A 27,463-nucleotide genomic window follows, 5' to 3' on the forward strand; every position below is an offset into this window, starting at 1 on the left:
ATAGGATAGAAAGCCCAGAGATAAACCCACACACATATGGGCACCTTATTTTTGATAAAGGAGGCAAGCATATACAGTGGAGAAAAGACAGCCTCTTCAATAAGTGGTGCTGGGAAAATTGGACAGGTACATGTAAAAGTATGAAATTAGAACACTCCCTGACACCATGCACAAAAATAAACTCAAAATGGATTAAAGACCTAAGTGTAAGGGCAGACACTATCAGACTCTTAGAGGAAAACGTAGGCAGAACACTCTATGACATACATCACAGCAAGATTCTTTTTGACCCAGCTCCCAGAGAAATGGAAATAAGAACACAAATAAACAAATGGGACCTAATGAAACTTAAAAGCTTTTGCACAGCAAAGGAAACCATTAACAAGACCAAAAGACAACCATCAGAATGGGAGAAAATATTTGCAAATGAAGCAACTGACAAAGGATTAATCTCCAAGATTTACAAGCAGCTCATGCAGCTCAATAACAAAAAAACGAACAACCCAATCCAAAAATGGGCCGAAGACCTAAATAGACATTTCTCCAAAGAAGATATACAGATGGCCTACAGACACATGAAAGAATGCTCAACATCATTAATCATTAGAGAAATGCAAATCAAAACTACAATGAGGTATCATCTCACACCAGTCAGAATGGCCATCATCAAAAAATCTAGAAACAATAAATGCTGGAGAGGGTGTGGAGGAAAGGGAACACTCTTTCACTGTTGGTGGGAATGTAAATTGATACAGCCACTATGGAGAACAGTATGGAGGTTCCTTAAAAAACTACAAATAGAACTACCATACGACCCAGCAATCCCACTACTGGGCATATACCCTGAGAAAACCATAGGTCAAAAAGAGTCATGTACCAAAATGTTCATTGCAGCTCTATTTACAATAGCCAGGACATGGAAGCAATCTAAATGTCCATCGACAGATGAATGGATAAAGAAGATGTGGCACATATATACAATGGAATATTACTCAGCCATAAAAAGAAATGAAATGGAGGTATTTGTAATGAGGTGGATGGAGTTAGAGTCTGTCATACAGAGTGAAGTAAGTCAGAAAGAGAAAAACAAATACAGTATGCTAACACATATATACTGAATCTAAGGGAAAAAAAAAAAAAAAAGAAAAGGCCATGAAGAACCTAGTGGCAAGATGGGAATAAAGACACAGACCTACTAGAGAATGGACTTGAGGATATGGGGAGGGGGTGCGGTGAGATGTGACAGGGTAAGAGAGTGTCATGGACATATATACACTACCAAATGTAAAATAGATAACTAGTGGGAAGCAGCCGCATAGCACAGGGAGATCAGCTCGGTGCTTTGTGACCACCTAGAGGGATGGGATGGGGAGGGTGGGAGGGAGGGAGATGCAAGAGGGAAGAGAAATGGGAACATATTGTATATGTATAACTGATTCACTTTGTTATAAAGCAGAAGCTAACACACCACTGTAAGGCAATTATACTTCAATAAAGATGTTAAAAAAAAAAAAAAAAAGAGGCCTAGAAACAAGAAAAATCAGCTTAAAAAAAATTTTTTTGAAAAGTTGATTTATTGGATGCAAGTTGGAGTTGGGATTTCTAAGGGGTAAGCGTGGGTAGTAAAGGTGTCTAGATCTCAAAGAGCCTTTGATGTTGTGCTAACACATTTAAATTTTATCTTTAAAATAATGGAAGCCTTTGATGTACATTAACTGTGAAAAGAGGAAATGGCCCATAGTATTAGAGAGCATTTTGAGATATATTTCATGTGTATCACATGTCGTAGTTCCTTGGAAACTTTCGTAATATATTCTGGCCCGTGGCATACTTGAGTTTTGAAACTGACAAGATCTAATTCATCCACTTTAAGTAATGTATAGTAGTTCACATATAGTATATTAATATACTATAATGATTTTTTCAGAGAGACAGAGAGAGATAACAAATAAGGCTATTTTTCACAAAAATTCTCTCTGATACATGTTGGCTCTCTTTCATTTAATGTGTATTAGCCTTAAAGCATATTTTATACACACAAAGACAAAATTAAAAAGATGAATTAATAAGCATCAAATAATACAGTGAAATTGATAGTCATAAATACTCAATAATGGTATAGCATAAACACAATTCAGGTGTAGATTTCCTGGGTGAGATAACTTTGAAGACAAGACTTGAAAGGAGCTCTATATTTTACTTCACTGTGATGAACAAGTATACTAATGTAAGAAGATATGCACAGTTTGGATAACAGGAATTGACTCATGTATGGGTTCTTGATACATGATGGAGAGACCTTACAGATGAAGGAGGAAAGAGCTAAGACAATCACCTTTCCATATGGAAGTGGAAAAATATAAATATATTAAAGATATAAATGTAAAAAATCAAAACTTTACAAAAATGATCATATAAAATATAGATGAATGTCTTTCTTACATATGTAGAGGAAAAGTAAGAAAGACATAAAATAGAAATAATTAAAGAATGATGAGACTATCACAATTAAAAACTTTATTACAAAAGACATAAAAATCAGACTAGGAGAAGATAAATACAACCTACAAAAATTTTAGTTAGCAGAACACATACATAAATCCTTCATATAAAAAGAAAGCAAGCCAAAAAAAGAAATATGAATGGAAATAAACAGTTCAAAGAAGAAGAAACCTGAATGACCAAGAAACAAATCTCCTTAATGTCCCTAATAATCAGTACAACATAATTTAAAATAATAATCAGATATCATTGCACATTCATCAATTAGGAAATGCTCAAAAGTCTAACCATATCGATTGACATAGGAAGTAAGGAACCAGATACTCAAGATAAATCTGTTGGAAGTATAAATTAGAACAACTTTAAAGAGCAACTGAATATATATAAAAAAATCGACTGTACATATACCATGCCACCCAGAAATCTCACCTCTAAGAAAATCTCTTGCACAAGTAATATAGGAGATACATAAGAGATGTTATCTGAATAATTATTTATACTATATTGGACATGGAAAGATGGATAACATAGGGGAAGTTGAAAAAAGTACTATAGCATATTCATATACTATACATGAGATACTGTACACCACTTAAAATGAATGGATTAGATTTTACCAATCCTAAAAGACGCTGAATAAAGAAACAAGTTATAGATGCATGTGTATAATGTGCAAGCACATGATTTTTGTAAATGTAAAGCCATTTATATATAAGTAGTAAAAGTATATCAACAGGGATGAGCTACAGATCAAATTTGTGGTAACTGTGTTTGGGGATGGAGAGGTATGGAACTTGGTAGGTGAATATAGGGATTTCAACTTTAATTTCTATAAAAATAAATTAAAAATAAGTACATCAAAATGACAGCCATTTTCATTTGCTTACTTGAAGAGGTAAGTACATGGATGTTAGTCGTTGTAATTTTCTGCTTTATAAAAATATTATTATTTTTCCTCTTCATAGGAATGAATAGCAAAATGATACATCATTCTTGTGGATGTAGGATAAAATAGCATTCCTTCTTCTAGCTCATACAATACCAGGCGTAGGAAATGGTTTTACTAACTAGATTTCAGCCCTCATTGATATCTCTAGCCAGTAGCTTTTGTGCAGAGCACAAATTTCGTTTTTAGTCATGCTACTTAGGGGATTTTATAACACAAGAAAGGATAAATTCATGTTGTACTTTTTGGCTTGAGCCTACATTTTATGTCTTATGAAATGTATCCTCTAATCTAAGGATATATAAGTTTGGAGTTTATATTAATGAGTAATCCAAGTTTCAACCACTTTATTATAATCTCTGTCAGGCCCTAGCCATAGAGAAGGCAAAGCCTATACCAGAAAAATTGTCAGAATTAACCTAAAACTCTTGTTTCTATGAGTTTTGTCATATTATAGTCAATCTACCAAAGTTTACTTTCTGGGGTATGTCAGCCAACCAAAAAAAAAAAAAAAAAATAGCATGTTGGTAATGTGGACAAGATAAGCTTCAGGTACCATCTTTGAACTCACTAGTGAATGCCTTGTGATATCTTATATTCACTTATATTGTTCAAAGTTGCAACCTCCTAAGCCAACAACAAAAGATGTACTATAGTACCCCCATTGTCTGTAATGTACACAATTACACATTGCACAAAAACACACCCTTTGTGTATGAACACAATCAATACTTGAAATTAATAGACCCACAGCTTTTTCATAAGCCCTTTTTCTATGTCAACACAGTGTGACTGACTGTACATTTCCAAATACAACTGTAATGTTATTGTATATAATATATACATACACATAGATACATGCATACACATGAACTAGGCTATAGCAAATATTTGACGGTTAAATCCAGCAAGTTGGCCATAAATAATATAACTATTCCACAAGTACTTTGGGCCAAAATGTAGGGAAGGCAAACTAAGTCCTAGAAACCCATGAGGACAGATGTCAGGGAAGGGTGATAAATAGTTAAGTTTTAACACTTAAACCTCTGTGCCCAGGCAAGCTGAATTGTATACAGTGGAATAAAAGGGGAGCAAAAGGAATTGAGTGCAGATGGAAGAAAAAAATGAGAGGTGGGAAGCATAACACTGGAATGTGCCTGCCCTGAGGAATGCCTTTACCTTGGTCAGCAACCCAAAGTCAAGTATGGAAAGAACACTATTCTAGAAGTCAGGAGACAAGGATTCTAAACCTGGCTATACTACTACCAAGTTGTTGATCCTGGGCAAATTATCTCCCTTTTCTGGGCCTTGGTTTATTCGTCTCACTGCTGTTGAATCTCTATATTCCTCCAAGATACTGTAAGCCCTTTTAGCCCTTTTTCATGGTACTCAGGAATTACTGTTAATGAACTACAGCATCCTGTAACCTCACCTATGTTATATCAGCTCCACTTCTTGGTTTAAATCTTTTTCGCCATAGCATTACTAAAAGCTGGCCATTGAAAAAGTTTTTAATCTATCAATGGACGAGACTCCCAGGAACGCATGTTATGGGCCATATGCTCCAATGAAAAACTGCTTTTTAAGGCATCCTAAGGCCTTAGTCATCTACAACCCTGGTGTCAGCAGAACAACTTTGGCATTACAGAATCATCATCTTTCCCTTCACTCTCTTAGTACTTTCTCCACAGAATTTTACCATAATGGGTCTGATTCTTTATGTAAGTCCCACCCACTAGTAGAATATTGTTTTGATAAATGTTAAGAACAAGTTCAACATAGCAGAGAGATCAACATAGGTATCACTCAGGTAAAGGACAAAATTAATTGCAAAATAAAAAGACAAAAGAAGTGTTCAGATCAGTCACAACACCTGGAAGAGAGACTAGCAACATTTTTCAAAGTAGATGCACAGATGTACACCTGTGGACCTCTGAAACCCTCATCCTAGGGTTCACCATTGGGACTGTTAAAATCTGAATGAATGGGGACCATCTCAGATGTTCAGAAAGCTCAATTATCCCCTCCAAATCTCATCATACAGGAGCAGTTCTAGTGGGTTTGATGAATACTTGCTGGAAACCACCACACCAAGCACTTCATCAGTCTCAGGGTCGTATAACATGAAATATAACTGAAGTGAGATTCAGAACAGTTAGGCCTGAGTAGGGCCTCAGTTAACACTCTCAACCTTCACAAAGTGAAACAGCCTGGTCAGGATAATTTTCTGAATCCAGAGCTATAGCATTAGTGCCAGGGCCAGTTTCCCAAATATCCTTGGGAATCATACCAACAGTCCCTCAAACCTACTATGTAGCCTAACCTACCCAGGATCAAATTCAGGAAGGCTGGAGCCTGAAGCACATGGGGGACCCAGTACCCTACACTGGTACAGAGTAAGGCATGCTGGTCCTTTTATTTCAGGGCATCACGTAAGGATGATCAAAAACAAAAACATGATCAACAGCAAAACACATTGTTAGAATGGTAACAAAAAAGGAAGTCGGCTAGGCTGGGGAAGGGGGGGAGTGCTAGGGAGGGGACAGTTCCAAAGAAGACATCGATCCAAAGATGACCCCAAGAGCGTGATCTGAACTGCATAATTCAGGCAGGTGGTAAATGGATAAATGAACTGGAAAGCCATGGCTGGAAACCCGTGAAGGATTCTGAGTACACTGAAGAGAAGAGATATCTTGGAACGCCTAGCATATAGTTAGGTAAACCTCAGTTAGGCATTGCTCTATCTGCCAAGCCTTCTTTAAAAATGTGATTATAAAGCTCATGCATATATTTTCTCTAGCCAAGATAGATAGATGATAGGTAGATTAAATAGATGTTGGATATTCATGGAATTACACACAAAATACTTTTATGTGTATATCATGACTTGCTTTATTGTCTGAACTATATTTAAAAGCATTAACATGAAACACTTTCAGTCAGGAAGTTCTGCCAAATGTTTGCATTGTTAATGACGTGGCCAGCGAGGTGGTTAAAGGTTCAAGTTCTACGGAGTCAGAGAGAAATCCCAGAAGATTCGAAATTAACTGTGTGGTATATTTTAACATATGAATGCTTCTAAATAAGTTTTCAAAGTTCTTATGGATTGACTGTCCCTCTAAACTTCTTAGAGTAATTCTTAGTGTTGCAGTAGGAAGTGTTGACTTTGGATTTAGATGGATCTGGCTTTAAATTCTTGTACTGACATTTTCTAGGTGTTTGACCTTGGGCTATTATCCTAACCTCTTCCATCAGAAGTTTACTTCATCTACAAAATGGAAGCACTAATGTCTTGGTCACAGAGTTTTTATAGAAATTAGTGAGATGATTCACGTAATGCATCTAATGTGTGCTTGCCACATAAAAGATGCTATATAAATGAATTTTTATGACTTAATTTATGAACTTCCAGAAAAAGGTAGATGGCATTTATAAATGAACAATGAGATGGGGATTACAGAATCAGAGCACTAATATTATGAGCCAAATTAATAGAAAATGTAATTTGATATATCAAGATATGAGGGACACATTCAAAACAGAGAAAGTATTTTACCAATATATTCTATGACACTGCTATAATTTTAACACAAATGACGTCATAAGGTCTAAAGGACCATGGCTCTCTAAATACTGTGAATCACTAAGTTAAACAATTTTTTAAAATTGTATTTAAACATAGCCTTGTTATAAATATTCTCTGCTCTTCATTATTTCTTTATTATACAAGTAACATGTGTAATTACAAAAAATGTGATGAGTGAAAGTATATCTTCATAACTCACCTGTTATTCTACTTCTCAGCAATAACTACTGCTAACATATTGTGAATAAATTTCTACACCATAGGTACATGCATTTATGTATATGCATACACACACAGGTATAATTTCTTTAAAAAAATAGAACCATATAATCATGCTATAAATACTCTTTTGTATCCTTACTATTCAACTACACATCCATTTTCTTAATATCCTTAATAACTTTAAAATAAAATATGCTACAATATTCTGTTCAATATGGTGACTGAACAAAACTGTAGCTATTCTAAAATGCAGTTATAAAGAAGCTGCTCTAGAGACCAAAGGCTTCTGGAAGCTGCGTTATAATTTTATAGAATAGAACACCTCATTCTATTTAAGTTTTTCGTCTAATCCTGAATCCATATTTTTATTCCATTTTGAGACCATGACATACTGGTTTGTAAAATACCTTGTGATCTTTTGTTGAAAGTGCTGAATATTATTATAACCATTTATCTTCACATAGTACAAACCCTTGACTGGAAAAGGTATTGTTTTATTTTCCTAATGCACTAGGGGAAGTTGTTACATTTTTGGCTCTAGCTATTGCTATTAATTCCTCAACTTTTATGACCATGAACCACGGCCCTCAAATTCTTTTCTTCCCATTTTCATCAATATAGCTATATATAATCTTGCTTTTGCAATGAGAAAACAGACCAACAGTGCATTACAACTGGTTGGCTTATGCAAAATTAAATATTACCTGTTGACTTGAGGAGACCTTTACACCAGCCCTGAATTTATAATTATTTTTCATATGGACCCCATCCATTGATTTAGGTACTTGAAGACAATCAGTAAAACAATATTAGCATCATGCATTTTCTTTATTAATAAGTAATAGGAAGAATGAAATTCCCCATGCTTTAGCATTCCAAGTCACCAAAGCCTTTATAAACCTGGGATGGATGACAAATAGTTTCTTGTATCTTAGTAATATAAAAATTACCTTCTAAAATTTTTTTTAGTATTTCATAAACGCAGTCTGAGAATTAACTCTAAGAGGATCACTATATAAAGAGAAAAATTGGCATTTAAGTCATGTAAATATAAACTAAAGAATTTGTATCATATCATCTGTCTCTACTTTGTCCTATCCCCATCTATAGCAAGTTTTCTATATCATTACCATTATTCCGATTATTTTCTTTGTTCCAACATGGGTTTTGCTGTTTCCTATGGCCGCTTCTTCATCAGGTACCTATTAGTTGTTAAGATTTTAGACTTGTTGCCTAAATCTTAGAGTCTTAAAAAGAAAAACAAAACAGAGAACTAAGTACTCCCTGTGCTGGGAAGGTACAAGAGAAAAACACCTATAAGGAGATGACATTTTATATTGGGTCTGAAGAGATCATAATTTCTTTTACATCATGGTGGCTAATCTCGTCCTTAAGTTTTCTGAATGTCAGTGCCATTGATCATTGTGTTGCAGTAGAAAAGACACTCCATGGTAATGTAACACAGGACATTCAAATTCTCCTCCTGCCACTGCTGTGTGGATTGAAACCACTGGCAGAGGCAGTAAGACCTTAATTTAGAGCCTGAGTCTCATTTATTCGTCATGTGCCCTGGAAAAGCTACTTTCCCTTTTTGTGCATTAGTCTCCTCATTTCTAATAAGGGAAAAACAAGACTTTTCTTGCTAAGTTGTTGGGAAGATTACAACTGCGGCATATACTGTCTAGACTAACACCCAGTACACCTAATAGCTACTCAAGGAAGGGTGTCTGTAATTATAATAGTTGTCATTAATCACGATCCTCAGATTTTCTGAGAAACAGGCTAGAGAAACTTTTGTTTCTTTCGCACCCACCCCTTTACAGATCCCATCTGCATTTTAAGACAGAAGAATTTATAATACTTGTTAAGGCAATTGAATGCTATAGAAGAAAACAGTACAATAAAATATTTCCTGTAGAAAGTACTTGATTGGACATTTTTAATAAGAACTTATTCTCTCTCTCTCTCCCCACCCTTTCTCATTTTTTACTTTTTTCTCTCTCACTTTTACTTCCCTCTATACACACATGCACACATACATGTATACTCTCACCATTTACTCCAAACCCACTTTTTCTCATTCTCCTTTTTGCCTTTATAGATATTCTGAAAGTTCTTTAGGATTTTTGTGCTCAGAAGAAAGAATATCAGTGTCTCACTTAAATATTTGAAGAATTAGTAATTTATGCTTGTTAGAAATTTGTGTATATAAAATCTCATATAATAGTCTCAGATAAGTGAAAGTATAAGATTTTCATATAAAATATGTAGAAGAATGTCTTCAGTTAACTCCTGATAAATTCTGAGACTAATTTATTACATATATTCCTTAGGAAACATTTTTTAAACTACTATAGTAATGTGGATAGCATACTTTTAAATCAATGTATATATGGTTAAATAGTTAGGGTCTGTTTACATATTTTTTCTAAAGGCCCTCTTACCCATATGAAAGGATCTACTTTTATTTCTCTCTCTCTATTCTGTCCCTTCTTAATGGAAGGAATGGTATTTCTGAGCTACACACATCCTATTTTTGCATTAAGGAAGAGTTGTCAGTCTATTTATGGAATCCAAGTGTTTTTGTTTTTGTTTTTGCTATGTTCCCTTCTCTAGTGATACAAAACTCCCAAAATAGTTAGGTTAAAAATCTGGTGCTTAGATTCCAAACACTATGATGATTAAATAATCAGTTGTGATGATTAAGCCCTTTTCTGCCTTCGACTCTCCTATCTGACATCAGCTTTGACATTTGTTTTGAAGCCTCTGAGTTTTGGGTGAAGTCTCCGTCAAGGGTGTTAGGTATTTAGATTTTCCATGAAATGAAAGGAAATGCGAAGAATGAAATCTTCCAACTAATATGCTTCCCAAAGTTGGAACATCAGGATTCACACAATAATATACTGGAAGAATGTGGCAGTATCACATTGTTCTGCAGCATCTCAAACAATCTGAATTGTAAGTGATATACAGTGACCTCAGCTTGTCCTTGAGGCTCTAGCAAAAAGATAGTGTTGCAGTTAGAGCCCTGGCAGCAACCAGAGCCAAGTTTAAAATAAAGAATGCTGCTGTCTTCTATCTCTACAAAACCAAGCTTGTAGAGCTAATGTATTAAAATGATTTTTGGTAGTATTCTGCCCTTTTATGAAACTTAATGAATTATTTTCTCACAATTAGATAGCAACTAAATAACACTGTGTGCTTTTAGATATTCAAATAGACTTAAAAACCCTTTAACCTTTTTTGGATGCAGTTTTCTGTTGAGGAAAGTAGATAAAGTAAAAGATCATTAAAAAGATTGACAACTCCCAATGTACTACTAAAAAAAAATAAATGGTTTGAAACTACTTTTTATCCTTGATTTACCAGAAGTTGTTCTAGCTTTTTCAAGGGAGCAAAATAGAAAAATCTATTTGCATCCTTTAGAGATTAACGTGAGTTGAAGGTTTGTTTTTTTTTTTTTCCTTTTTAAACTTCAAGTAAAACTGAGTTGTTATGAAGGATAAAGTGTGTTGAAATAAACAGACTTGCTATAGTTGTAGGAGTTGAGGTTCCACAATTCTGTTAACATAAATTTATTATAATTCCTACTTAGGAATGTGCTCTTTAATGATGTTAAAGATAAAATTTGTTTGTTCTTATTAAATTTATATTATTTATATTATGTGTGATACTCATGCATGAGAAATATCCTTTGAACATGAAGACATAATTCTTTTCTCATTATTAACTTTCAGTGATAGAATAGATCAAGATATTTTAACCAGTCGTTCAAAAAAACTCTCAGGTTAAACTTTGCATGCAAATTAGATGCAAAGCCTTTGTAAAACAGAACTCTGCAATTAAATACATTGGAAATATTCATTAATAAATTCAAGGTAGCTCTTTTACACTTACCCTGAAGTTACTCCCAGTTTAGCAGAGACTTGAAAAGACTAAGTTAGCTACGGAAATAGATCAGGAAATGTATATGTGTTTTTAGTTGCAAGGTAATAACTCAGTGAGATACATGTTACTGACTGAGCTTCTCTAAACTATTGTTTCTTAGTTTTGTTTATGGATTCAAATGTTATTGTTCAATATATGCAAGAGCCACATAAATTATTGTAGTGCAGAGGCAGTATGAAACCACCAATTTACTTCACCTCGCCATAGCATTAAATGTCAAGGTGTCAAGTTGTCCCTTCAGGTTTCATTGGAAAACATAAATTATTGCTAATAGAATGCACCAGTGAAATTTCTGAATAACAAATGACTTCGCAAAGCATCACTTCAAGAAGGAACTATACGACACTTGAGATAATTTATGATACAAATAGTTTCAAAAGCTGGTCTGCCTGGAAGGTTAATTTCTAAATGTAAAATAAATAGCTGACTGAGTTTTCTGTGTTCAACTCATCCTCCTGCAATTTCCGTCAAATACATTCTTAAAGAAGTCGTAGCTCTGACTGCAAACCTGAAGTGCCCTTAGGGCATCAGTGGTACAAAGTAGAAGATTCAGCTTCAAATTAATAGCTTGAGTTCTTCCAAACTAACTTGCCCTTTTTTACGGATTCAAATGTTATTGTTTCATAGAACATATAGTGTCTGTTTTACCCCCCCCTCAAATACTCTTAGCTCAAATAGGATAGAATTTCTGAAACTCTAATATCCTGAGTTTATTCATTTTGCTGTACTGCTTCCTTCCCATTTTTATGAGGAACATATAGAGGGGCAAAAAATGTATCTTTACATATTTTTTAAAAATTTATTAGAGTTTCTGGCAAAATCATTAACATTTGTAGAAGATTCTGAAGGTAGTTTCTACCAAAAAATCTTATAAAGAAAATAATCAGTAAAAAAATCTATGATGGAAAAAAACAACAGATCTCCACCATTTGCAATAGAAACTTGTGTATTCTTTCATATGGGCTCAGACAAGGCAAGACTTGGGTAGGTTAAGTATAGATACAGCTAAGAGAATCACATAGGCCTGCACATTTCCTCTGTAAGTTGACTTTTCCTTCTCAGGAGCTTGTATCATGAAAAAGTAACCCTAACATGTATCTAACATGTGAAAGTTGATATAATTATCAATACTTTAAAGTGTTATATTTAGGAAAATATCATAACGGTCACATCTATATACCTACATGGGATATTAGAAGTAAATTGTTTAGGAAATATTTTGAATATCTCAATATCTATTTATACTTTATTATTCTCTGTTTTTGCAATGTTTCTCATCCATTTAGCTCACGGATATTCATGCACTAACAAACTCAGCATTTATTAGTGATTTTCAGAATACCTGTCTTTAAAGAAAAAAATAAACTATATCAAATAGATTACCTGTAATAAGAAGCAAAATTATTCCTAGGCTTCAATGTAGAAAACATTTCAGTTCTTTTCAGTGCAGAAACACACATTCTAAAAACAACACAAGTTAACCTTGGAAGAAGACCTTTGGAAAAAATATTTTAATCCTCAAAATTTAATTTGCTATCATTTAATTTATTTTAATATCTTACATTTTTTCCTATCAACCCCTTTATACAGAAAAGTTAGATTCCTCACACTTGTATTATGTGACCCTAAGTTTGCTTTCATAACTTTATTGTTTAATAGCATGTTAAAATTTTTATGCCTATTCTCTTTCTTCTTTACAAACAGATAAATTTGGCTGAATACATAATTCTAGATCTTATGACAGGGTTTCTCAACACTGGTGGACCACAAAAATTATTTGGAGGCTTTATTAGAATGGAGATTGTCCCCTCCGTCTCCAGATATTCTAAATCATGCCCTAAGTGTAGCATGAGGCCCACAAAACTACATTTTAATAAAAGCCCATATGACTCAGTTGTTGGTGTTGTATGGACCACACTTGGATTAAAAATACCCTGAGCGTCACTTGGCAAGAGATTTTTAGCAGTTAAAAATTACCTAATATTCTTAATATTATTCAACTTTTGAATCTGAAATTAAGAATGAGGGGATGCAAGGAGATGTAAGGAATTTTGTGAACTTTGGAATCAGATATGCCTGGATTGAAGTCCCAGCTCTGTCACTTACTAGCTGTGCAACCTCAGGCAGTATTCTTTTCACATGACAAAACTGTATAAATTTATTTATTTATTTATTTAATTTTTGGCTGTGTTGGGTCTTTGTGGCTGCGCATGGGCTTTCTCTAGTTGTGGCGAGCTTGTTGTGGTGCAGGGGCTTCTTATTGCAGTGGCTTCTCTTGTTGCGGAGCATGGGCTCTAGGCGAGGGGGCTTCTGTAGTTGTGGCTCATGGGCTCTAGAGCGCAGGCTCAGTAGTTGTGTGGCACACGGGCTTAGTTGCTCCGTGGCATGTGGGATCTTCCCGGACCAGGGCTCGAACCCATGTCCCCTGCATTTGCAGGCAGATTCCTAACCACTGTGCCACCAGGAAAGTCCGAAATGACAAAACTAATAATAACTACATCGAAGGGTAATTATGAAGGATAAATTAAATTTTTGTATATGCATGTAACCAGTAGTAGAGCATCTATAAATGCTTCATAAAAATCTGTAATTATATTACTTTATCCTGTTGTAGGAAAATATACAATGGTTGTTTGGTTTTCCTAGCAAATAAGCATACCCTTCTACTGGCTAATTTATTAAATTAGCTGTCAGATCCACTTGCTCCTTTCTAAGGTCAGGCCACCATTATTTCTTACTAGGATTACTAGAAAACCTTCCTAATTATTTTCCTTGACTCCAATCTTACCCCCTTTTCAATCTGTTTTCTGCAGTGTATCCAGGCTTATTTTACTAACATCCAAATCTGGTCAGCCTGCTGAGTCTTCCACGATATGGACATTGCTTATTTCTCCTGTATTACTTCTAGTCATTCCTACTTGACTCTACACTCTAGACATACAGAAATTAAATATTCCATTAAGAAACTAAGCTCTCTCTTACTAATCCCTATCCACCTTACTCGATCCTTCACCTGGTTCAACTATACATGCATTTTAGGTCTCACATTAGACATTATTTTCTTCTTAGATGCTTTTTGCTTTCCTAGACTCTCAGGTTACACTTCTCCAGAAGTCTTTCTATAACATTTATAACAAGTATCATGCTGTATTGTAGTTGTTACGCTTGCCACTCTCTTCCAATATATCATGAGCCCCTTGAGAATAGTTAATACATTTCTTCAGTTATCAGATTCCAGTGCCTAACACAGTGCTTGGCTCATAATACTTCCCCACAAAAATATTTATTGGGAGAATGAAAGCATATATTCAATGATCTTATTGAATTCTACAGTGTCAGAGGAGTAGTTCCTAGCTCTGGACTTATCTAAAATTGACAGACATGGTAAAGAAGGGGATGTGGTAAGGTTAAAGGCCAATAGGAAACCGTAAGACAATCAAGCGTCTAGATAAAGTGAAGGGGTGCTCCAGATGAACACAGGCAGTGAAAGCTTTGCAGCAATCCTTGTATGACTGCAGCTGGAGCATATCAACATATTCTCTGTAATACAATATATTTCACAGTGTCGTTCTAGCTCTGAAGTAACAGGGGCTAGTATCTTCATTATTCTTCATTTCACTCCATCTTGTATACGTTAACATTAAAGGAGAAAAATGCCCCAAATTCAGAAAATAGAGGACTCTAATAATTGGGGTCATATTTGCACCCCTTTTAAAAATAAAAGTCATTTTCGTTTAAACCAAAGTTTTCTCTAATGTATTAAAGACATTATTGAACACGGTAAGAAATGTTTCACACATATGTGTAATATGTACCTAAAGATTTTATTTTACCAAAACAAAATACAGCCCTAATTATTTTATTAATTTTTGTCATTATAGATATTAATTTCAATATTAGCAATGAAGACAAAGTCAAAACTCTTCTAGGCACGTGTGATCATGACACAAATTTACATTCAGTACAAGTTGTATTTTCAGCAATTATTCTGAAGCATTCTTTATAACTTTCGTTAAGTTTTTCTTTAAGGCAATTTTTCAGGTTGTTGTAAATTGGCTCTGATAAAAGACAGTATATACACTTTTTTGTAAGGAATTTTAAGTATAAAATTTACCAAGTCTTTATATTTGGAGGTATTCTATGCCTAGTTAAAATACTAAATAAATAGGTAAAGTTTGAATTGTTCAAACTCTTCATGTCAGAATTAGTGTTAAGTCATGTATCTGATTACTACTGTAATGCAAACCAGTAAGTGTATTATTATTATTATTTAAATTCAGTTGGCAATACAGCAGGCAGATTGACAAAATGCCTGAATACTGAGAATAGATTTTTCTATAATTATAGTATAAAGATAAGGGGAGAAGCCGTAAACATATATTAAATACCTGTTGTGTGTCAGACAGAGTGCGAAGACTTTGACATATGCTATTTAAGCCACACAGATGTTGTGGATATTAAATTAATATTAAAAAAATACACAAATTACCTACTACAGTGTTTGGAATACAACAAGCGAATAATAAATTAAAATATGATTATTTTACTCTTTACAAGCAGGCTGAAAGAAAAAAATTTCCCCCATTTTACAGATGAGGAAAATGAACTTCAGAACATTGCTTCTTGCTCAAAGTTCCTTCATTTGTAAGTGGCAAGCCAGGATAACCCATTTCTACTTGCCTTTGTTTTATGCCAAAATCACGTCACTAAATCTGACCTTTTGGACTAAGGGGCCTTGAATGTAGTGAAGGGTATATATTTCCTTATGTAACACTCTTTTTTTTTTTTTTTCTGAAGCATTGTTTAGTTATTTTTCTTGCATAATGATAGTACCCTGATTTTCAAGGCCATTTACTCAAAGTAAAGACCTGAGGACACATTGCAAACGTCTCAGTGATGGGTGCTCTATAATACAAGAAATCAGGAAGACGATGCAGAGAGTACAGTGTCAGTCATTAAGGAAGACATCTTCTCATAGACAGGGAGAAAGAATAGGTAAGTTAGTCATGGTAAAGCTGCTTTGTAGACTAAAGTAAGAATTTGGATCTTGGAAGAGAATAGTTAGTTTGAAAGACTACACAGATATATGTATGCATAAACATTTTCCAAATGTAAGACAATAGAAAATATTTCTTACCATACTCAACAACAAAAAAAGTTAAAAGTACAAAGTTCAATTTCTTTTTTTTTTTAAATTACATTAGGCACTGGATAAGGGGCATGGTTCAATAGCAGTTAATTTGAAAAAGGTTTGGAAAGTATGTATGTGTCTATATAAGTATACATATATATATATATATGCACACACACAAATAGCAAAAACAATTGCTAACGCTTTAGTGTTACGCTTAGCTGATCAGCTAATAGCAGTATAGCAAGGAAGCTAAAAACATAAATGCACCCATAATCTGTCTTAATCAAGACAAGGAAAGCAAGAATTTCCCTGAACCTCATCAGGGATATTATGTTCACTTTTGTTCAACATTAAGGTGAATATTGGTTAAAGAGTTGAAAGACTGAGAAATTCTTGGCTTTGGAAAGATGAACTTGGGAAGACTAGCATAACAGATTGGAAGAGTTACCTAAGGATTTGACTTCCCTGTACCATGTGATTGTCCAGAATTGGCACTAAATAGGAGGAGAGTGGGGAAGTATATTTTTGCTCAACATATGAAAAAGTGTTTTAGCCATTAATACTAGGTAATAATATATGAACTATACACTTCTATTTCTGCATATTTTCAAGGAAAGGCTAGATGCTTTTCTGTCAGGTACCTATAAAAGACACTGCTGTAACTGGCTAGATTAGATGGCCTTAAGTTCCTTTGTAACTCTGAGATGTGTGTTCAAATGTAGATTTTGCCTTTAATTGCCTTTATACTGCAGAACATGAAATAATCTTTCACCAATAGTTTAGGATGTAGCAGGGGCTTTTTTTTTTTTTTTTTTAACCTTGGAAAAAAAATGTCTAGTCTTTACCTTACTATTTCCTTGTAAGTAACAAAACATTATCCAGGGACAACATTTCTTTCCAGGGACATTATCTTTTAAATAGTTATTTGAGAGGAAGTCTTTTAAAAATATTTCTGGAACAATTTTGTTCCCAGTGTTCTACTTATTTATATGTCTTTCCTCTTAAATCCATTCATGAAACAAATTCCCTTTTCTATTGATAGGAATATATACATTTTATTTGGCTAGTTTAATGATGAGGTGGACCATTGATTATAAAAGATGCTTTGATCAAACAATCTTCACTAACAGCTTAGAAAAGAAAAGTCTTCAGTACCAAGAGTTAAAAGATGTTGAGGTTCTTCAGGGAAAATATCCTATCTGGAGAAAGAAGATTGTGGCCATTTATTGTAGTAATAAGTACAGTAAAGACTTGGAAAAAAGTTATCTTTCAGTTTTAATCAGGTTACTCAAGTAGAACAGCTTCAAGCAGAGATTGCTGTTTAAGCTGAAAATGGGAAAGACTCTGTCTTATAAAGTATAATGCTGTAGGGTCATATATGAAAAGTGGGACCCTTCTCTGCTCTTTACATAACAAAGCATAAAAGCATGTTTTAACTGGCTTGGGTTCTAACTGGGTATTGATTAATATCACCAAATAATTGCCCAGATACACTTTCAAGGACAAAGGTGGATAAAATAATCAATGCCATCACAAAATTCATTCTTTTTCATACATCTTATTTTCTTTGGATTATGATTTCCAAATTATTAAAAATCATGAAAATTAGAAGTTTGAAAGATTCTTTAAATCTCTAAAATACCGTCTTTGAGTGAGGTTCTAAGTTGCAACAAACAACAAAAGCTGTTTCTAAAGTGAATCTTGCCTAAACACTGAAGTTTTTAATATTCATTTTTTTATTTGGGGTAAGTGGAGATGCATTAATTGACTCATGATGTTCTTTTTTTTCTTCTTTTAAAGGAGGAATCAAAAAAAATCAGAAGCATGAAATATTTCCATCATGATTTAATTAACATCGATCTAATGAAGTGATATGTAAAATGTCAATTTTCTTTAGCAACATCAAAGCGATGCCTAGGTTTAATCCTGCAAGTGTTTAAAACTATATAAGCTGTGATGAGCTAAGATTTCTTTTTAAGAAATTGAAATAAAAGACACTTCCTTCATCTACTCATCCTTTGAAGCATGAGAGGAATCAAATTAACTGTTCTGGGGCCATAACTGACATTCATAAATAACCTGCTGTCTACAGACACTGCCCTTCTTGTTTAGCTGATTCTCCCTGTCTTCCTAGAGGCAAAAAAGAGAAACTTCTTGTAGAAGGAATATTTTCAGTGCATAATGATCTTCATCCCAAGAGCTCTGCTTTTCACTCCAGAAGTTATTGTCTGGCTGTATTTGCCACTCTTTGCTGGACAGCCTGATCACAACTCTGCTTGAGGGATGTTCAGTAGTGGCAGACCATTTCTCCTCCATCGGTACAACCCTGGCACATCATCTGTCATTTTAGTAACAACTCTTGGAGCTTTTGAAGCTTATATAACAAAAATTCTAATAAATTTTAATGTATTTTAATAGGCTGTAATGGACTAGAATAACCCAGTTTATTTTATTTCAAGATCGTTCTACTGACGAAGGGAAATGTGTTGTACAACAGAGAACACGCAGAAAGAAAAGAATTTAGGTCAATTAGAAATGTGTGTGCACTGCTGTTTAAGATTTAAAATATGTGTTTTCAAGGATATGGAGCAACAGGCATGCTCAAGCAATGTTGGTGCTAGTATAAGTGTGTGTAAATACCTGTCTTTGGGACATATTTTCAACTAAGGAAAAACATAACTCTTCCCGTCTTAATACCTTACACACTGGCTTCAATGACTGGCTCAGTATCATCCCCCGTCCTTAAGAGTTAGTCCTTTTTAAAAATTTTTCAAAGAACTAAAACAAATAATCCTAAAATTTATATGAAATCATAAAAGACCCAGAATTGCCAAAGCAATCCTGAGGAAAAAGAACAAAGCAGGAGGAATAACCCTCCCAGACTTCAGACAATACTACAAAGCTACAGTTCTCAAAACAGCATGGTATTGGCACAAAAACAGGCATATGGATCAATGGAACAGAATCGAGAGCCAAGAAATAAACCTACACCTACACACCTCTGGTCAATTAATCTTCGGGAAAGGAGACAAGAATACACAATGGAGAAAAGACAGTCTCTTCAGCAAGTGGTGGTTGGGAAGGTTGGACAGCTACATGTAAAGCAATGAAGTTAGAACACACCCTCACAACATACACAAAAATAAATTCAAAATGACTTAAAGACTTAAATATAAGACATGACACCATAAAACTCCTAGAAGAGAACATAGGCAAAACATTCTCTGATATAAATTGTACCAATATTTTCTTAGGTCAGTCTCCCAAAGCAATAGAAATAAAAGCAAAAGTGAACAAATGGGACCTAACTAAACTTACAAGCTTTTGCATAGCAAAGGAAATCATAAACAAAACGAAAAGACAACCTATGGACTGGGAGAAAATATTTGCAAATGATGCGACAGGCAAGGGATTAATTTCCAAAATATACAAAGAGCTCGTACAACTCAATAGCAAAAGAACGAACAACCCAATCGAAAAATGGGCAGAAGACCTAAATAGACATTTCTCCAAAGAAGACATACAGATGGCCAACAAGCACATGAAAAGATGTTCAACATCACTAATTGTTAGAGAAATACAAATCAAAACTACAATGAGGTACCACCTCACACCAGTCAGAATGGCCATCATTAAAAAGTCTACAAATGATAAATGCTGGAGAGGGTGTGGAGAAAAGGGAACCCTCCTACACTGTGTGGGAATGTAAATTGGTGCAGCCCCTATGGAAAACAGTATGGAGAGTCCTCAAAAAACTAAAAATAGAGTTTCCATAAGATCCAGCAATCCCACTCCTGGGCATATATCCGGACAAAACTATAATTCAAAAAGATACATGCACCCCTATGTTCATAGCAGCACTATTCACAATAGCCAACACATGGAAACAACCTAATGTCCACCGACAGATGAATGGATAAAGAAGATGTGGTATATTAGACAATGTAATACTACTCAGCCATGAAAAAGAATGAAATAATGCCATTTGCAGCAATATGGATGGACCTAGAGATTATCATACTAAGTGAAGTAAGTCAGAAATAGAAAGACAAATACCATATGATATCACTTATATGTGGAATCTAAAATATGACACAAATGAACTTATCTACGAAATAGAGACAGACATAGAGCACAGACTTGTGGTTGCCAAGGGGGAGGGAGAGTGGGGGAGGGATGGATTGGGAGTTTGGGGTTAGCAAATGTAAACTATTATACATAGAATGGGTAGACAAAAAGGTCTTACTGTATAGCACAGGGAACTATACTCAATATCTTGCAATGAACCATAATAGAAAAGAATATGAAAAATAATATATATGTATAACTGAATCATTTTGCTATACAGCAGAAATTAATACAACACTGTAAATCAACTAGACTTTAAAAAATTTAAAAAAGAATCCTTTTTATTTTACAAGAATAATATATTAACTAGCACATCATTAACAAACTATGAATGTATCATTGTCATACAATAATAAGAGAGTGTTGCACAGCAAGACTCTAAGGAAGTGATGCAAGAGAAGGACACCTGATATCACAAATATTTGATAGACACAGTATTTAAGCACTTGAAGTTTTTTCTGACTGGTGAGTCAATTCACTTGTCAGCACAAAAATGAGACACATCTGCCAGACAGTAGCAGAACTAGGAAAAGATGGGAGAAAAGGCCCAAAGACCAATTTAGCCCTACATAATATATGGATATTTGTAACTCTAATTTGGCCATTGGATTTGTGAATTGAAAAAAAATATGAAATAGAAAAAGGATTTTTGACATTTATTAACCATAATTTTCTTCATTTAAATGATATGTGAGCCTATATACACTACCAAATGTAAAATAGCTAGTGGGAAGCAGCTGCATAGCACGCAGAGATCAGCTCGGTGCTTTGTGACCACCTAGAGGGGTGGGATAGGGAGTGTGGGAGGGAGACGCAATTGGGAGGGGATATGGGGATATATGTATACATACAGCTGATTCACCTTGTTATACAGCAGAAACTAACACAACATTGTAAAACAATTATACTCCAATAAAGATGTTAAAAAGAAAACAAAGTTTCCCTTAAAAAAAAATATGTCAGTCAAAAGTATAAAACACACAACGGGGAAAGGCTCTAGTTGATGCTAGAACATTGCAATGGGTCGTGATAGGTCCTGTTTACGGGAGCTTGTAAGTGCACAGGATTAGAAACTTCTTGGGTCCCCTCACCCAAGAGCACATAAGAAAAGCTGCCTAAATATGGAGCAGCAAGAATTCAGAACCCTGAATTCAGACACCAGGTCCTGACTTGTTTTACATGGTAAAAATTTATTCCTGGGTATTTTAAGATCTTCAGGGCAGGAGGAGATAACAAAACCAGGGAAGTCTTGTTTGGGATGCCTAAGATACAGTTTCAGTGCTTCTTGTTGATGTTATTTTGCTTACTTCTCCCTGAGGAACAGAAGATGAATTGTGGGACTTGCAATTGTTGCCTTTGTCTATGCTGTGCTTGTATGCTTTTGATGCAAAATAAAGCTTGTCAGCTGAACAGATTTATTCTGTCAAGTATTGCAGTTAGTGTTATTCTTTCACACTTGGACTCAAGAACGGCACCATAAAACTACTAGACTTCCAAAATACATTGGTAGGAAGTCATTGTTATATGAAAAGGCATACATTGTTTAGGGTTTTAGTGACTTTATAGAACTAGGACACTTTCTCTAAGTTGTATTCATATTTTAGTAGGCAGAGTGCCTGATATAAATTTTATTGTGTAAATGCTTGGATTTAAAATTCTTCAGAATTATGTAACAAATTTGTTAAGTAAATGGTGTGGGGCAAACAATAGCAGCAGCACTTGGCGGGGTCTGGAACTCATGAGAAGAACAGTCAACAAGCTCATCCATCCCCAGATCACTCAGCACCATACACAGAGTGATGCTGATGTCCATTTGCAACTGTTGTATCCCAAGGCTCTGCCTCTTATTTCTCTTCCTCTGTGTACGTATCCAAGAGGAAGATCTCCTGAGCTGGAGAACAAAGGACCTGATCTTGGTATTGGGGATCCTGGAGAGGAAGGACAGGAGACTCAGTCCCAACCTTAGTCTTCTTTTGACTGAAAAAGTTTCACATTTGGGAATTAGTCTCCTATGTTACTTTTTATTCAGTGGTGAAAGCATCTACAGTATATTATAAGTGACTATCTCCCCTTTTCTCCTCCCCTAAATCTCTAGGACCTCTGGAGACTGTTGCGACTTGCTGGATGGAAAGCAATTGAAAATCATCTCTGGAAGGGAATCTAGCCTAGGAGTCCTTCCACACTCACTGCTCTAGATGCTCCCCAATTTTTTTCCTTTTCAACCAACCATCTGGATGATTTTTCCCTCCTTGCACAGTCTTCTAGATAATGCTTTCCTTTTCTAATAATGGTTCCTAGCTTCTTACCTATTACTTCCACCCAGATTTTTAAAATAACTTTTTAACTTAACTCCTCATAGATACCATCCCAAGCATCAGCATCCAGCAGACTAATAAGTGTCACCTACAGTAGGCACAGCCTCCTACTGACAATTCATCATATAACTTTCTTAAGACTCTGCCCTGGCTATGTGACAGACTGCCAGTTCCTGAAGCTGTGTTCTACTAGGCCCTCCAGACTATAGACTTGGTTTTCCTGTCTTTGCTCCTCTCCCCTGCTTTCCCTGACTTGCTTGCAGTCAATGCACCCACCTATTTATAGGATATCCAGAGAACTACCCTTGTCCCCTGGGTGAATGTGTCCCACCTCTGGGAATTACAACTGAACACCCTCCATGCCCTGAAACACTGTGTGCTCCATGTTGGGTGTATCATTTAAGCAAAATCTTGAAATTAGCACTAGCATTATAACTTGGTTAAGGTCAGAACTCATACTTCACAGCAAGATACTTGGGCCAAGGTACAGCTGTACAGGCCATGTGGTAGGATTCCAGAAAAGATTCCCTCCTGTTTTGCTTAACAATGAAAATCAGAATTAGTGTGGCCTTGTCATTGAGGGATGGATATTTAGGGCTTGGCCACTGTGATAGATGTGAAGATACACAGCCCAGATTCCCCATTAAGGAAGAAATTACAGCCCAGGTATAGGGGATGTGGTCCAGGAACAACATCTAGCTGTCAGCTCCTTCAGGGTCTGCTTCAGCTGAAGACAGCCTCCTCAAATTAGGTTACACCCTTCCCACAACTACCTGCCTCCTACAATTTAAGACTAAGCCGGGGCTAGGGAGAGAAAACCAGAGTAGGACCAGGGATCTAATCTCATCCCATTGCCATTTAGCTACTTGGAATGTAAGGAATTTTAGAAAATTCTAAATTCAAACCTTTCATTCCATGTCATTATACAAGTATATCTGTCAAAATAAAAGTGTAGAATATATTCTATTTGAAATTTTTAGCCAGATTTAAAATTTTTAAATATTTATACATATTATGCTTTTAATCTTGCCCCAGGCCCAAGCAACTGCACACTTGGACACTTGGTGTGCAAATGAAATACTGAAATGATCTAATGATGACCAGAGGACTTCTTCTAGAGCATAAAGCAGTCATACATTCATGTTTAGTATTTGAGAGAACGATTTGTTTTTTACTGTGTATATACACTTCTGGACTTTCATTTGAATGTTTCATGAATGACTTGAAAGAGTCTGAACTCAGATTATCAACTATTATCACTGTTGAGCAAAGGTCTTTGGCAAACATGAGGAGCATCACTTGATATAGACTGGAATTCACAGGCAGAAGCGTTAATGGGTACACGTGTCTTTCTTTCTTTGTCATCCAGTGGAGACATTGTGGGCTGTGCACGATCAGAGGTACCTCCATCTCCCTGCTCTCCCTTTGTATGGCTCTAAAATGAAAGTGGTCTTGCATGGGGGGGCTATGCATTTTGGGCTCAGGCACCAAGCTGTCTGAGATTATACGTCAGATAATTCAGGAGGACCTTAGGAAAAAAAACCTAACTTCCCCAAACCTAGAAACCTTGGGGGATCCCAGTTCCTGTGGAGACATGAGCCGCCTGTGTGCAGTCTCTATGGTGGAGAGATAGGTGCTGAGTCTTTGGTTCCAGCTGGCTTGTTACAGGCGAGACAATGACTTGGATCTTATTTTTCTCTACAGTCTACAGAATGAGTAAATAGGTAAGAATGGAACCCATGTTTCCAAAAGTAAGAAGTTAATAGGTAAAATATTTACAGAAAAGGAAGGGTTTGTATTCTAGCAGCCAGTCTAAATTAGAGTTGCTTTTCTCTTTAGTTTAGCAGTATACTCATTTGAATAAGGAACATAATTCCTCTAAATTACAATGTGATTTCCTGGTTACCTATAAACCCTACATAAGTCCAAGAAAAAAAAATTTTATATTAATTAAGTATTTAAACTTCACATTTTATAATTAGAGAAATTCAATTTTAGACCTGAGGTTTCTCTAGTGTTCATCTAGTGTAAATATGTGACTTTTAAATATTAACTGCTTTAAGTATTATGTATATTTCTTGAGCTAAGGCATTTCTATAACGTAAGTGTTTTTATATGATTAAAGTAAGTGGTAAAATTTAGTTCACACATGTTCATTGCTTAATAGGGGTGTAAAATATTCATAATTGAAAAAGTGAAACAAAATATAATATTTAAAAGGAAACATCTCTTGTTGATAGCATTTTTTTTTTTTAAATAACAAAACTGCTTGATACAATTATAAGAAAAAAATAAACTCTCATTGTTCAGACTGGTCTCTAAAGGTCCAACTTACTTTTACAAAATAGGCATTTAATCTTCTAATAATCCCAGACAACCGATCAAGAAATAACTTACTGGATTTTTAGAAATCATGTTTCTTATTATTCTTCATACACTGTGTTCTCTGGCTTTTCTTCTGGGAAACATTAGTGGAACACCCTAGTATCTACCCTTGCAAATTCTTGAGGCTATCTTTATAGAGGCAAATATGATAGCACCTAACATTCAGGAAAGCTTAGAACACTCCTTTAAATTGGAATGTAGCGGCCTAAACTCCAATGCCTGGCTCTCACATGTTTTCTCAATTTTCTTGATGCAAATCAGAAGGGGTTTAAAGTCGGCTAGGGTCATTTTGCTATCATTAATGCCTGCTTCAAGACAGTATAGTACAGGGGTTAAAAGTGAGGACTCTGGGGAATAGTTGCCTCAATTCATGAATGGGTTCTAGGATTTACTGTTAGACCCCTACCCCAACGATTCATAGCACAGTGCCTGACACACGGTAAGCACTAAAGTACTTTGAGTCCACAAATTAATATTATATCTTAGACTAGATTTTAGTTCACTGGGCTTACATTTTAAAGCAATTAGTTCCTCCTCATCTTTTGCAAGGTCCTATGGTTTAATGAAAATAAATGAACTTTGGAGTCAGATACCCATGGGTTGTTTACTATGTTCCCCAAACAAGTTGTTTTATATCCTTTCAGAGTCTCAGTCCTCAATCTTCTGAAACAAAGATAATATGAAATTATATTGTGCCAATTAAGATAGATTATCTATATAAGATAATGTCCATCCATGTTAGTACTCAGCCAGGGTTATAGGATCCAGCCTAGCCCAGCTCACTGTTCCCTTGACCCATCCACGCAGCTAAAGCATGCTGAGTTGCCACTGTCTTGTTATTAATCCTGACAGTTTCAAAAATCAAAAAAAATTATCTTTTATCTTTCTAATTAAATTGGAAAGCCATGTTTGAACTCTGAAACCTATAAATTGTAAACCTCAACATTTAGTTAATAACAATTATTCTAATTTTTAGTTTTGTCTCACTACAGAAAATCAAACCTTTTCATCACAATAATAAATATTTGTTTCGCTTCTTCATTCATTTACAAATTTCTTGAAGACATTTAAAGGATTTTGTTTATGTTTTTTTCCCCAGGCCATAAACACTGTTTCATGATACTGAAGTCAAATCTTTAACTTACTAGTAAGATGTGAAAAGCATATTTAATGAGGTGCTAAATACTGGTCTAGTTCAAAAAATGCTGCTAGTCACCATTAACATTAGAGATCTACAGTAGCTTAATATGTTACATATAATTAGTACTAATCTTCAATCATTTGGCATTTAAAGGCATTAAAAGCTACTCAAACTATCTAGCTAAGAAACAGCTGGTAATTGATAATATCTACCTCTAGCTTTAGAAAACTGTAATCTCAGCTGGAAGTCTCCAGATGGGGTGAGTAAAAACAAAACAAAACAAAACAAAACAAAATGTTCCTCAATGCTCTCAGTATAGTCTGAACTTCAGATCGAACACAGAGAAAGAATATGGAATGCTAAGAATTAAAAAATGAATTTGTCCATCACTTTGTTATCCTGATATTTTCATTAAATTGGCTGAAAAAAAATGAATCATACTACGTCTAGAGGAGAAAGAAATAAACCAACAGATCTATTTAATTTTTATAGACAAATGTTAGCTCTTCTAGTTCCATAACTAGTAATTTAACCCTACAATGGTCTTCTTAACAACAAACAACACTCAGGTTATAGGAGTACAGATTTAGAGGAGACAGAAAAATTCCTTGTAAATACAGATGGGATCAATGAAACTCAAAGATTATCAAGATGTCACACTTTCAGCAAGTCATAAAAAAAGACTGGCTTAAACTCAGATTTTTAAATTCCTGGTAGAGCTATCCTTTCACCAAACTATAATATGTCAATGAAACTTAAATAGCGAAAACCCAAATTTCTCTATCATAAAGCAAATAATAATCAGTATGTTAAGTTTGATGAACTAAAAGTTGGAAATTCTCTAATTTTTACTTCTAGGCAAGATAAAGCAGCTTTGAAAGCCTAAGGTGAATACTAAGACTTTAAAGACAAAACCAAATCCATCATTCAATTGTGTCATTAAAGCCTAGATGTGCACTCAGGAAACAATTTCTAAAATGATTCAGATAATTATTTGATGGTAATCTGAAACACTTTAACTGGAGATTAGTTATGAAACAAAAAAACTGTTCTCCTGTGTATTTTTTTTCCTTACTCCAGGAAATACATAAAAATACTTAGTAAGTGGGGGAAGGGAAGAAAAAGAGAAACAGCAGGATGTTTCAGAATATTTTTT

At 34.9% G+C, this 27,463-nt stretch overlaps 1 long non-coding RNA gene across 1 annotated transcript in view; it reads left to right on the plus strand.

Annotated features, from left to right (window-relative positions):
* Positions 1–26,568, plus strand: part of LOC309665020 — a 44,748-nt gene extending 18,180 nt beyond the window's left edge. The window contains exon 2 of the long non-coding RNA XR_014266162.1: positions 1,523–26,568. This is a non-coding gene — a long non-coding RNA (uncharacterized lncRNA). The remainder of the gene's footprint in view (positions 1–1,522) is intronic.
* Positions 26,569–27,463: the final 895 nt, after the last annotated feature.

The sequence above is a fragment of the Balaenoptera physalus genome (genome assembly GCF_965194825.1).
Source record: "Balaenoptera physalus genome assembly, chromosome: 7".
NCBI classification, from domain to species: domain Eukaryota; kingdom Metazoa; phylum Chordata; class Mammalia; order Artiodactyla; family Balaenopteridae; genus Balaenoptera; species Balaenoptera physalus.